The sequence below is a fragment of the Centrocercus urophasianus genome, unplaced genomic scaffold (genome assembly GCF_019232065.1).
Source record: "Centrocercus urophasianus isolate 14NV4802_14NV808 unplaced genomic scaffold, USGS_Curo_1.0 seq_22, whole genome shotgun sequence".
Lineage (NCBI taxonomy): Eukaryota > Metazoa > Chordata > Aves > Galliformes > Phasianidae > Centrocercus > Centrocercus urophasianus.
Genome location: NW_024884778.1, coordinates 19,221,387 through 19,233,385, shown reverse-complemented (window position 1 = coordinate 19,233,385; position 11,999 = coordinate 19,221,387). Strand labels below are relative to the sequence as shown.

The following is an 11,999-nucleotide window of genomic DNA, read 5'->3' as shown; positions in this document are numbered from 1 at the left end:
AAATTGCAGGTCCTTTTGAAACATGAAGTTTTCCTCCTTTGTCCTTCAAAGTGGGGATTCACATGTCCCAGCAACTGAGTTGTTCTTCCTTTGATGAAATAATCTGAAATTTTTAAGCAGGGGGTCTCAAACCTTGATGTATCGATCCCAATTACATTATTTTTCCTATAGCATAAAGCCCTTTTGTGACCTAAACCACCACACTGCAAATCTAAAATACTGCAAATGCGAGCAATTTATTTTTTTTTTAGGCACTACACATTGCAGTGTTCTTGCCCCACAGCCTCATCCACCTGAACATCCTTTCCTCAGGACAATTATTGCTTAGGACAACAAACCCAAACCACCAAAAAACATCACATTTGTAACTGTGAGATGTAACTTACTTTTGCTCCAGTTGAAATATTGCTTGAGAACAAATTATAAAAACAGGAAAGAGCAGGACTTGCGTAAGTACAAAGACAGATCGATGTTTTTGTGCCAATGTGAAACAGTTTGTAAGTTTCTATGTTGCTTGCCTAGAAGGTGTCTGAATCAAGTCAGACAAATATTTTATTTTATATTGTTTTAAGCACAGAAGTAGAGAACAGATTGACTAATGTTTCAATACCAATAGCATATACCGAGTATAATTATGAAAAATTCAGTGCAGGTGGTAATTTTTTAGTCAGCTGGACCTTTATTTATAGTACACCACAGCTTGAGCGGAATAAACATTTTCCCAATACTAAAAAATACCTTGTTCTTCAATTTGCAAAAAGAGACATTTTTTCATTTGAATCTTCATGCAGCATGAATCTTAGAACCACAAAACAGTAGCGGTCGGAGTTCAATTCCAACTCCCCAGCTGAAGCAGGTTCCCTGCAGTAGGTTAATACTTAGAGTAGATTAAGCACTTAAGAAATTTGAGAAAAATACTATTGCAGCCCCATTCTCACTTACCCCTGATACACTCACTACAGCAAATTGTCTATTAAAAGAGAGAAAAAAAATGTAAAACATTAATTAGCACTGTTGTGACAAATTGATACCTTTTTCTGTTAACTCCTTTTAACATTCAGGATACAAGCAACATGACCAAAGAAACAATTAGCTCTTGTCATTTTTGAAATGAGAGTTCAGAAATATTTTCAAACTCTTCTTGTGAGCGTGGGTTTTTTTGGTCTTTTTGTTTGTTGGACTTTAATTTCTGATGTTAGATACTTATTTATTGCCTTGAAAGATATCTTTGATTATAAAAAATTGAGTGAAGCCATCTGAGCAGCGGTTTCATCGCTCCTGGAAGTGCATCAGGGTTGCTGTCTCAGGGGCTGACTTCAACCACAATGCTTAGCCAGGTATCTACAGATGAATGCAGAACCAGATTTATTCGTGCACGTATTTAAGTGCTCTCTCTAATGGTGTTGCTTTGTTTAGGGACAACCAAACCTTGCTTCATAGAGAATAGCGGCTGGAGACTTAGCGGCTTGCTCTATGCCCTTTACACACAGTGCTGACCTGTGGAAAGGGAGCAGATTGATTTCCCTCTGAGCTGGCTGGAAGGTGCAGGCAGGAATACGTTCCTACCAGCTTACCGTTCCCAGTTCAGGTGAACCCACTCACATGGCAAGACACGGAGCAGCGGCCATTTTGCCGTCAGGTACCGCATGGTTTGGCACCCACAGAATCACAGAATGGCCCGGGTTGGAAGGGCCGCAGGCAGGGCCACCAACCTCCCCTTTTAATACTAGATCAGGTTGCCCAGGGCCCCATGCAACCTGGCCTTGAACATCTCCAGGGATGGGGCATCCACAGCCTTTCTGAGCAGCCTCTTCCATTCAACAACATACTGATATTATTATTCATATCTAATCAAAATAAATACAGAATACATTTTTATAACACATAAATATTAGAAAGTTTGTGGCTCTTTTTGTTGTTGTTAATCTGAAACAGTTAAAATGTGAAAAGTTCAATAGATAGGTAAATCAAGCTTCTAACTGCTAATGTCATGTGCCCAAAGGAAAATCATGCACTGAACAAACAGACTAATAGTTAAGTCTTCGTGCAAACTTCAGAATCCAAAATGAATATGAAATGTAATTCCTGTGAAAGACTTGACAATGTTCTAATTGTCAAGGAGAGAGAGAGATCTCCTGCTTGTGTTTCCAGCATGCTAAAAACATTTCAGTCTCTTATAGATCAAGCCTTTGGAACCTTGTCTCAATGCATGCCTAAGTCACAGCTGCATCCAAAGACATTTGGCTGTGCTATTTGTGTTAACTGGAAAACAACAAAAAAGAACAACAACAACAAAAAAGCAAAACAAATCAAAAAATGAAAGAAATGTGTTTTAGAAGCTTTGACCTCTGTAATGAAATCAAGATAACCTTGTGCAGAATAAAAGAAATAGAATACAAAAGAATAGGAACATTGCATGATACGGCAAAACAATTAGTCAAGAATTACATAAACTGACATGACTCTGAGAAAGGGATGAAGTGACTGTTAATCCATCCGATCTCCTTACATCAAGCTCTGAAACTGAATCAATGAAGTGACCAGCAGCTGATTTATCTAAGTAACAAAGGCATGGAAACCTCATCAGCCATCACTACAACAAAGTAATCAATACTCTCATAAATAGGCTCTCGTGCCTTAATTTAGTGTGTTAAAATTGGCAATAAAAAAAAAAAAAATTAATTGGCAATATTCTCAACAAACTCTTCTCAGAATGACATCCATATATCCCCTCTTACTGCTGTTCTCACTCACGATTCCATCGACAAAATGAAGTTTCTGATAGCTGCTGACCAAGTGACAAGGACTCAGATTTGACTCCTCCCAGCCTCACCCAGACACTCTTAAGCTCAGTGAACAATCCTGGCTTGAACTTGAGCAGTAAAGACTTAGCCTGGAGCTCCTCAGGATGCTGTCTAGCTGTTACAGACATGCAAACAGCAGCTCAGTCTGTAGGAGAGGTACTTTCCTGAAAAACAGCAAGAAATGTCCTCATATAATGCAATGTCTGAATCAGTCAATAGGAGAAAAAAGCCTTGGTTAAACAGACTGTTTCCACATGGAGAAAAAAAACACATAAGAACTGTGCAGGTGCCAATTAAAAACAAAGAATATGTTCTTCACCTCCTATAAACCTGTACAATAAAATTTGAATTCTTTATGTAGCCATCAGCATACTAAATAAACAGCATCATACCATCCATCAGCAAAATTGCTTGTTGGAAACAGAAGTTCACAGTTCTCCAAGAGAGCTCTCAGCAACTTGTTCCATCTGAAGGCCAGCCATCAAGAGAGGAAAGAATACTCATAGTTTTCAATGAAAGGCACAAAAATCTCAAACACCAAAAGAGGCAGAAAACAGCATGATTGTTCAGAAGCCAACTATGACCCAGTAGTGCTTCACTTTTAAGTATAAAGTATATTATATTATTATATATATATTATATTATACATATATTATATATATAACATATATATATCATATATATGTATATAAAGTATATATATAGTATATAAAGTATATATAGTATATAAAGTATAAAATATTAAGTATAAAGGCAGCATCCCATTAAATTAAACCCATTAATTCCCTCAAAGGAAATGGAAGATCTAAATCTTGAGAGAAGAATTTACAAAAGTTATTTTTTCAGTCATCTTTGTTCCTTACAAAACATGACACACAACAAAGGACATACTCAGAAAATATGTTTTTCGTTTACGAATTCATTTATGATTTATAAGTTATCCACCATAACATCACATTACCATTGAGTTTGGGGTTGGCTATGGTCACTGCTACCTTTCTATGTAGGATAAGCAAACACATATTTGTTTAGTAGCACTAAGTCCAGCAAGAAATATAAAAATACAGCATGCCTGTCAACCAGAGCATAAACATACTCTGCAAACAGATTGCTTGTCTAATTGAACCTGTTAGTAATATGAAGATTCAGGCAATTCTTAATGATTCCTTTTTTTCTCCCTGTTGGTAATGGATGAGGATCTCCAGGAATTTAACTTCAACACGCGCTGTTACAAACAACTTACTGTTCACAATTACAAAACTGCAAATTTTGATAAAACGTTTGCATTTTCCTGTTAAGATATGCTTTTTTTTCTTTTGGTGTCTGCTATACCACTCAGTCCCCGCGGAAAGTTCAGAATATTATTTTATTCTCACAGTGCTTGAGTTGAACTGTATTAGCTTGAGCTGTGACAGCTGTTCCTTGTCACCCTCTAGACATGATGCATTCAACAGAGATTTAGCATTTCAAAGCCACTGTCAGGAGGAACTAATGGCAGGGTTTCCAGAGGACAGGTAATCTTCCACTAATACCAATTCTATTGCAAGCTGGCAAAACCTGTAGTTCAACAGGTTCAATAAAATAAAACAAAATAAAATTACTATTCCTTACCAACTAGTTTGGAATTCATATAAATTGTTGCAGTATTTTTTTATTAGACCAACTTGCTTTGAGGAATGGAAGACATACATTATTGGGTACAAAATCTGCTGAGGAAATCGTATTCTTAGAAATTCTATCAGTGCCTATGAAGAGGCAAGAAGACTAACAATTAAACTGTATGTCTGCTGTATCATTTAAAAGAAGCTAGTGAAAATCTAAGAATAATGATGATGAAAAGGGATAAAAATAAACTACAGAAATAAACTGCAGTAATGCAAACATACTACCATTATGAAACAAGGACATAATAGGTTGAAGAAATGTAGGTGGCACAGACAAAACAGAATTTCTGAGTCAAAATAATTTGGGGGGAATGACAAACCATCAGTGAGTTTGCTCAAAATTTTCAAGAGCATTCCAGAATTGGACTTGATTAAAAAAATAATGTTACTTCTAGAAATTGTATCACTATAGCATATAGTTTCCAGACAGAGGCAGGAAAATCAGTGTTCTGTCAGCAGTGGCATTCATGTCCTTGTTAGTGTGAGAGTTGCCAGGCTTCTTTTCCAAACATCTTATGAATTCACATGAAGTGATACTATTGTGAACATGGGTTTGACCTGCAACAAGGACACTATAAAAGAGTTGATCAAATCACCCTGGAGTGAAGGAGCTAAGATGGTTTAGTTTAAATGAAATGGTAAACAAACACTGGACTCAATTTTGATTTTAATGGAAGAATATTTTGGTAGCTATGGTAACTATTTATTGAAATTAATTTGGCTGAAAAATGTAAGAACTTAAACTCTACATCAGCAGCATACATATGAAAAGAAACCACTGTAGAAGGCAAAGGTCAAAGTTTGAGAACCTCAGGGCATAAATCTCCACATTCTAGAATATTTTGACAACTCAGTGTCCTGTTCTGAAATACATTTTTAATATATTTACCTTTTAATTCCAATCCTAAAATGAGACAGCTTCACTCAAGAAGGTACAACCAGAGATTCATCAACTATTTCACTATTAGTCAGACATCAGCGAAGTTTTCAAATGCTTTTGAATGAAATGCTAAAGAAAAAATATGAAGTATGACAAAACGTAAATTTTACTTAAATATAAAATTACTTTTCTAGATAAAGGTGTACATATAAAATAATCTACAGGTAACCTACCCTATTTTCAGTGAGGCTGAAGGGTACACAAAGTAGAGAATAAAAATCTCAGTGGGGAGAACTGAGCGCTTCAGAGTTGCCAATGGGTCCTGAGTCTTCCAGGGTTCCTTCCAAGATACTATTTTCATATAGTATTTATTTCACACTATTCCCAAAAACAAAAACAAGCAAACAAACACTAGAAACCATATTAATATAAACAGGGATGCAGCGTCACAGTGGGGGATCAGAGTAGCAGGGAAGAAATAGGTAACTTTAATGACAGAGTATGGGGTGAATGCTAATAGTACAAAGTAGAAAGTCATGCTCTCAGAAATTCCAAATCTGCTGTAAGCTTAAGATTCACAGGTTGAAAACGTGTGAGGAAGGAAAAGGCCTGTGTGTGGTACAGGGTGGCTAACAGCCTGGCCTGCAAAGCAACCACAGGTAAAAGATCAAGCATGATACTAGGGCGAAGCAGGACAAGGTATTTTCATTGAAAACAGACTACTTAACAAAAGTGTTGGTAAAAGCTATGTGCAAGAACTTTGCAGTACTTTGTGTAATTACACCCCCTATGCTCTGGTAATACAAAGAAGGGTTATTAGGGAAATTGAAATTTGGAAAACTGAACTTCTACCACACAGAAGACATGAAAAAAAAGAAACTTGCCTTACCTTGATTAAGAATAAGCAGAGGGAAGATGGAGTCACTGTTAGGAGATCATTACCAGACAAATGTTTGTTACAAAGACCTTGTCATACTGCAAACTTTTGTTTTGAGGTTGCTATCTTAAAAAAATAAATATTTTCTTCAGAGCCTTTTCTCTTGTTTTCTGATTAAATGCATTATCACAGTTTTCTTTTAAAGGAGGGAAATGTACATGTGACAGAAACAGACAAGAAGTTTCAAACTACCTGACTTCTCCCTGCTGTAACCAGCCCTGTTAGGTCCAGGAGCCAAAGCATGTGACCAAAATGTATGTTCAGCAGTTTGTATGGAAGTCTACTTGTTCTTTCTAAACACAGAACATGACTAATGCAAAGAATATCCTTGTGCAGAAAAAAAAATCTGCAACCAGTATCACATCTACCGATGGCAGACAAAAGCAGTCGCGAACTCTTCATAACATTACAAATGCAATACCAGGAATGATCCTATAAAATGACAGTGAACTGCTATAAATATGACCATATAGAGTTAGCTTGCTTACAACAAAGTCAGTCAAGCAGGGTTTGGTTGAGCTACTTGAATTTAAGAAGTCTCATTTTAATGTTTTATTCTAAATACACATTTATGGGAACTGCAGCATAGGAAATACTTTATTTGAAAGCCAACCACAGCCACATGATTTGCTCAAGCAAGCTATAAACCAGAGATGAATCCTAAGCAAAGGAACTTTATTCTGAAGCTATAAGGTGTCTGATACACTTCCAGAGATGGCTTTCACTAACTCAGATCTTTACAATCCACGGATGCCTAATTCCCTAGGATTATTTGTTGGAATATTAAAAAAGCTTTCTATTTACTATGAATATGAATCATGGGAAGTTTCCCCCTGAATGTCATGTAAATGTGCTAGAAAAAGTGCCTTTGGAACAGAAGTATTATAATATTGAAAATTATGGTAACTATTATCCCTAAAATACCATTATTGTGCATTGTCGGCATTACAGATCTATTGAAAATTAATACAACACTATGAAGATTTTATTACTGCTGCAAACAGTAGCTCAGTCCAGACAACTAGAATGAAGCAATCAGACCATAAGCAGCTATCTAACTAATCATAACAATCCTTATCCTGTTAACAAGTCCCAGTGAGAGCAACACAAAGCTCAGATGAATTCAGATGAGAAGGAAAATAATTATTTCTAACTAACTTACTTTAATCTTAACATAGTTTTGCAACCCTTTCATAATAAAACATGCTGTGCCAACTTCTGATATCTTCTGATATCTATTCTTCCCCCCAAAAAGAAATCAAAAATGTTCAAGGAAAAAAAAAGCTAAAAGAATAATCTAAGTTCTGAAAAAGAAATCTTCCTGGCACAGAGGTTTAAAGAGATTCATCTCGTCAGCTTTATCTCATTAGTTTTTTAAAAGAGAAGAGTAAGACATAATATGATCAGAGTCTATAAGCATATACACAAGAAAATTTCTGATACCTCTTTAAAATCTAGCAGACAAAGGCATTACAAGATCAAAAGGCTCAATGCTGATGACCTGTTAAGATTGGAATAGGTGCAGATTTTTAATCATGTGAGAAAAATTGGTACAATTTAACAGAGGATGTAAAAGACTCTTAATTGCTTTAGTTTTTAACTCTAGGATGGCAATAACCTGGGAAAAAAAACCATTCAATAAATGTGAACAGGAAGGACAGTGTTGATGCAAATTGGCGGAGTATCTTGGTGAAATATACTTAAACTTATGTTTTTTGGTAGTAGGTTATTGGTACCATGCTCTACAGAACAAAACCTTGAGGTGATCTTATCTCAATTTTATATTTGTTATTGAAAGTGAAAACACACGTATGCAAATATACTGTAGCATAGAATTATCACAGAATCATAGAATATCTCAATGAAAGGAACCTACAAGGATTGCAGAAGGGTTGAGATTGGACAAAAGGAATTCAAGAGGTACTTTCCAAACCCCTGCTTCAAGCAGATCATCTAGATCACATTGCCCAGGATCGCATCCAGGTGAGTTTTGAATGTTCCAGAAAAGAAGAGTCCACAGTCCCTCTAGGCAGCTTGTTCCAGTGCTTTGTAACTCTCAAAGTAACTCAGTTTTTTCTGATGTGCAAATGGAACTTCTAGTGTTTCAGTTTGAGACTGTGGAGAATGGCCTAGCATCCACCAGCCATCCAATGACACCAGTTCCCTCAGTACTCATGGGTGCATCTCATTCGGTCCCATTGACTTGTGGCTGTTAAGTTTGCCCAAATTATTTTAACCACCAAGGACAAGTCTCTTTTTGAACTTCCTCCCTGCGCTCCAGGGTCTGCTGTTCCAGGCGGCTCATCTCAGAAGTGAAGACTGAAGCAAAGAAAGCATTCAGTAACTGCCTTATCCAAATCCTTTGTCACCAGAACACCAGAACCCACTCAGCAGCAGGTCCACATTTTTGCTAGTTTTTCTTTTGCACCTATGTGAAGAAGCCCTTCTTGTTGTCCTTTACACTCCTTGTCAGATTAAATTCCAAACTGGCCTTAGCCTTTCTTGTCACGTCCCTGCATACTCTAACAACATCTGTATCTTTCTCCCACGTGGTCTGTCTCATCTTCCACATTTGTATGCTTCTTTCTTCTGTCTGAATTTTCTCACAGTCTCCTTGGTCATCCATGCAGGCCTCCTGCCTTGCTAGACTTCTAGTACAAATGCACTGACTCTGAGCCTGGAAGATGAGATGCTCTAATATTGACTTTCTCTCTTGGTCTCCTCTTCCTTGTAGGGTCTGATCCCATGAAGTTCTTCCAAGCAGGTTCCTGTAGTCCAACCCCCAGCTTCACACAGGACCACCCAAAAACCCTATGGCTGAGAGCAGTGTCCCCATGCTCCCTGAGCTCCAGCATCACGGGGCCATGCCCACCACCCTCTGGGGCAGAGCCTTTCCCTGACCCCAATCTGACATCCCCTGACAGTTCCACGCCATTCCTTCGGATGCTGCTGCTGCCACCACAGAGCAGAGCTCAGTGCTCCCAGTAAGGAGCTGCAGACCTTTTCATAGTAAATGATAGAAGTCAAGGTCCTATTATAAAACTATATTGTTGGATGCTGTGTTTTCTCTTTGTTTACCCTTTATGGAAACAAAAATTAAAATTAAAAATATTTTTTGTCTCCTTTGCCATAGAAAAAATAATTTGTGCATGAGTGAAGGAAGTCTGAAGTATAAATTGCCTGAAACTTTTTTTGAGTTTTCACAGCCAGGAAAAAATATATTAGGTGTTCAGATCCCAGGATTTTTCCTGTTTTTGTAGTTCAGAACTTCCTACAAGGCTTAAAATAAACCAAAAGATTCTACAGACATGACAACTCTCACTGGCATGCTGACAGACTGTGCTCAGTCTCAGTGGGCAACACCACCTACGTTTGGTATTAAAGAGAGAACTATGGGTTTACCTGTTCATTTAAGAAATAGAGCTGTCTGAATCTGCTCACAGATTTGGAATGGCTGAACAAATCCTGGAAATGATGGCTTAGCAATCAGGGTGTCAGTGAAACGGTAAATTCTGACCACTGAAATTCACAGCTACTAGCAGTTGTCAAAATTCACAGCTGTAAACATCACATACATTTGTATTGTATCAGCCATTCACACGCCTGCTCTTCCCTATCTGCCTATCATCAGATCTTGGTTTCTCCACATACTTCCCAGTTGTGACTCCTCTGCTTCAGATTTAGCACAGGAGTGGAACAGAAGACCTGGCTCTACCTCTGGAGAATAAAATCAGGAACTTCATCTCTCCTTTTCCTTATGCAAGCCAAGTGAAGATCAGTGCGACCCTGCCTCTCTCTGCTTTCTAGTCCTGGTGAAATGGTGCTAGGGCTGACAGGGAGGCTGGCAGGGCCTCACGCATCTTGGTGCACAGTTTGCTGTCATAGACCTGTCTCCCTGGTACAGCAGAGTACTGAGTGGCACACAGCAGTGCTCAGTCTGGGACTGCCAAGCCAATGGAACAAAGTGTAAAACAACCCACTGGCTTCTGCTCCAGCCTTCACACACATGGATTCTTCACTGAGAAGTCCAGCACCTCGCAGCCTCCCCAAGCTCCTCTTTGCTTTGGGAAAGGAAACTGATGTTTTAATTCTGCATAATCTCCAACAGCTTTTCTAACTATTTACTGTTTCTGAATCATACAATCCTTGAATCAGTTCTCAAGTGGTTAAGACTCAGACAGAATACACACCTGAGAAGGCAGACAATTAATTTCCAATAACATCATGACTGTGTGCACACTTTCCAATTAAAAAAAAAAAAAAAAAAAAGTTTGAGGTTCTAAAAGCAGTCAGAGTATTTTCCCATCTGCATACTGGTTCCTGTTGCCCAAGATCCCTTATGATCCCTTAGGCAACCCAAAGGCAGACTGAGGGTTCTGTGCTACATTTCCACAGGAAAGCACATGGGAAATGAGCAGCCTTTTTTGTTTCATCCCAGTCTTGCCCTTCTTAAATACTCCAGGCATATTTTGACTTGCTGTGCATAACATTCAGATTATGCTTCTCTTTTTCAGTGATTCGTTGGGTTAGCTAATGCATTAACTGTTCTATGGTTTTCTTCCATATTAGTCTAAATCTAATACAATATTAACAGGTCAGCTGTCTTTACCAATTACTTACTTAAATTTTGCTGTAGCAAAAGCCTCAATTAAAGTGCTGTGGAAAAGGGATCATCTCAGTAATTTAGAGCACAAAGCTCACTTTTGTGCAAGATTTTCCAATACATGATCCCCTGAACTCAGCTGTGTGTGGAAGAGAACTGCCTGCTTGGATGAGCACACTGGAGTTATATGGCAAGCTCAGATGCAAACGATTAAATCTGGATAGATGAATCTTGCATTGGCTTTCAGTACTTACATAGAATAAGGTTCGTTCATAGGAATGAATCAAGCTTGGGAAGTAGTTCTGATGAGAAATGTACTCCATTCGTCGGAGGTGTTGTGAGTGCTGATTGTGAGCCTGATGTCTCTCATTAGCTGAAGTTAGACAGACACCGTTACACCTAGGCGCACGCTACAGAGTCAGGCCATAAATTGCTTTTCTGCTTTTTCTGCCAGCGGTCTGTGCACCACATTCTTGGGCTGCAGGTAATTTATCTCACACACTAGGAGGAGCATCACTGCTCAGCAGCCTGACCAGAAACAGCCAGCAAGATTTTCAGTCACTGAGCACAGAGCAGGAACAGAAACATTCCTTGGTCTTGAAAAGAGGAAAGGAAGTATGAGAAAGGCTATTTGATTCTCTGATCCTATTTCTTCATCTCCAATGAACTTCTCCAAAATGGGCCAAGTAAGAGGCGTTCTCGACCTGAGAGCTACTTTTGCATGTATCACACACATACCTTCATCTCCCTGTTCCTGCACCATGACACAAGATGAGAAAACATCTGCACAGCTCCACAGTGAACGCTGAGAATCCAGTGTCATAACATACACCGCTTTGGATAAGTTTTGGAGCAGACTAAGGGATCTCCAGCTGTTAAGGGTTCTGCAGCTGCTTAACGGACATTCACAGGAGTTCCTGGAGTGCACATTCTAGTTTACTTTTAAGCAGAAGCAATCCAGTTTGTGTGCACTGACACCATGCAGTATGTGAGGCAAACTGCTCTAAATGGGAATGATCGAAAGATTTACTTCCAAATTGCAAAGGTAGTTGTACTCTGTGTTTAATAAATAAATAAATAAATAAATAAATAAATAAATAAAATTTAAGGG

The 11,999-nt window shown here is 38.3% G+C and overlaps 1 long non-coding RNA gene across 1 annotated transcript in view; it reads right to left on the bottom strand.

Annotated features, from left to right (window-relative positions):
- Window positions 1–1,737: 1,737 nt before the first annotated feature.
- Window positions 1,738–11,999, bottom strand: part of LOC122162751 — a 37,978-nt gene continuing 27,716 nt past the window's right edge. The window contains exons 6-8 of the long non-coding RNA XR_006169683.1: window positions 5,582–5,726; window positions 5,358–5,477; window positions 1,738–2,968 (exon numbers count right to left, since the gene is read on the bottom strand). This is a non-coding gene — a long non-coding RNA (uncharacterized LOC122162751). The remainder of the gene's footprint in view (window positions 2,969–5,357; window positions 5,478–5,581; window positions 5,727–11,999) is intronic.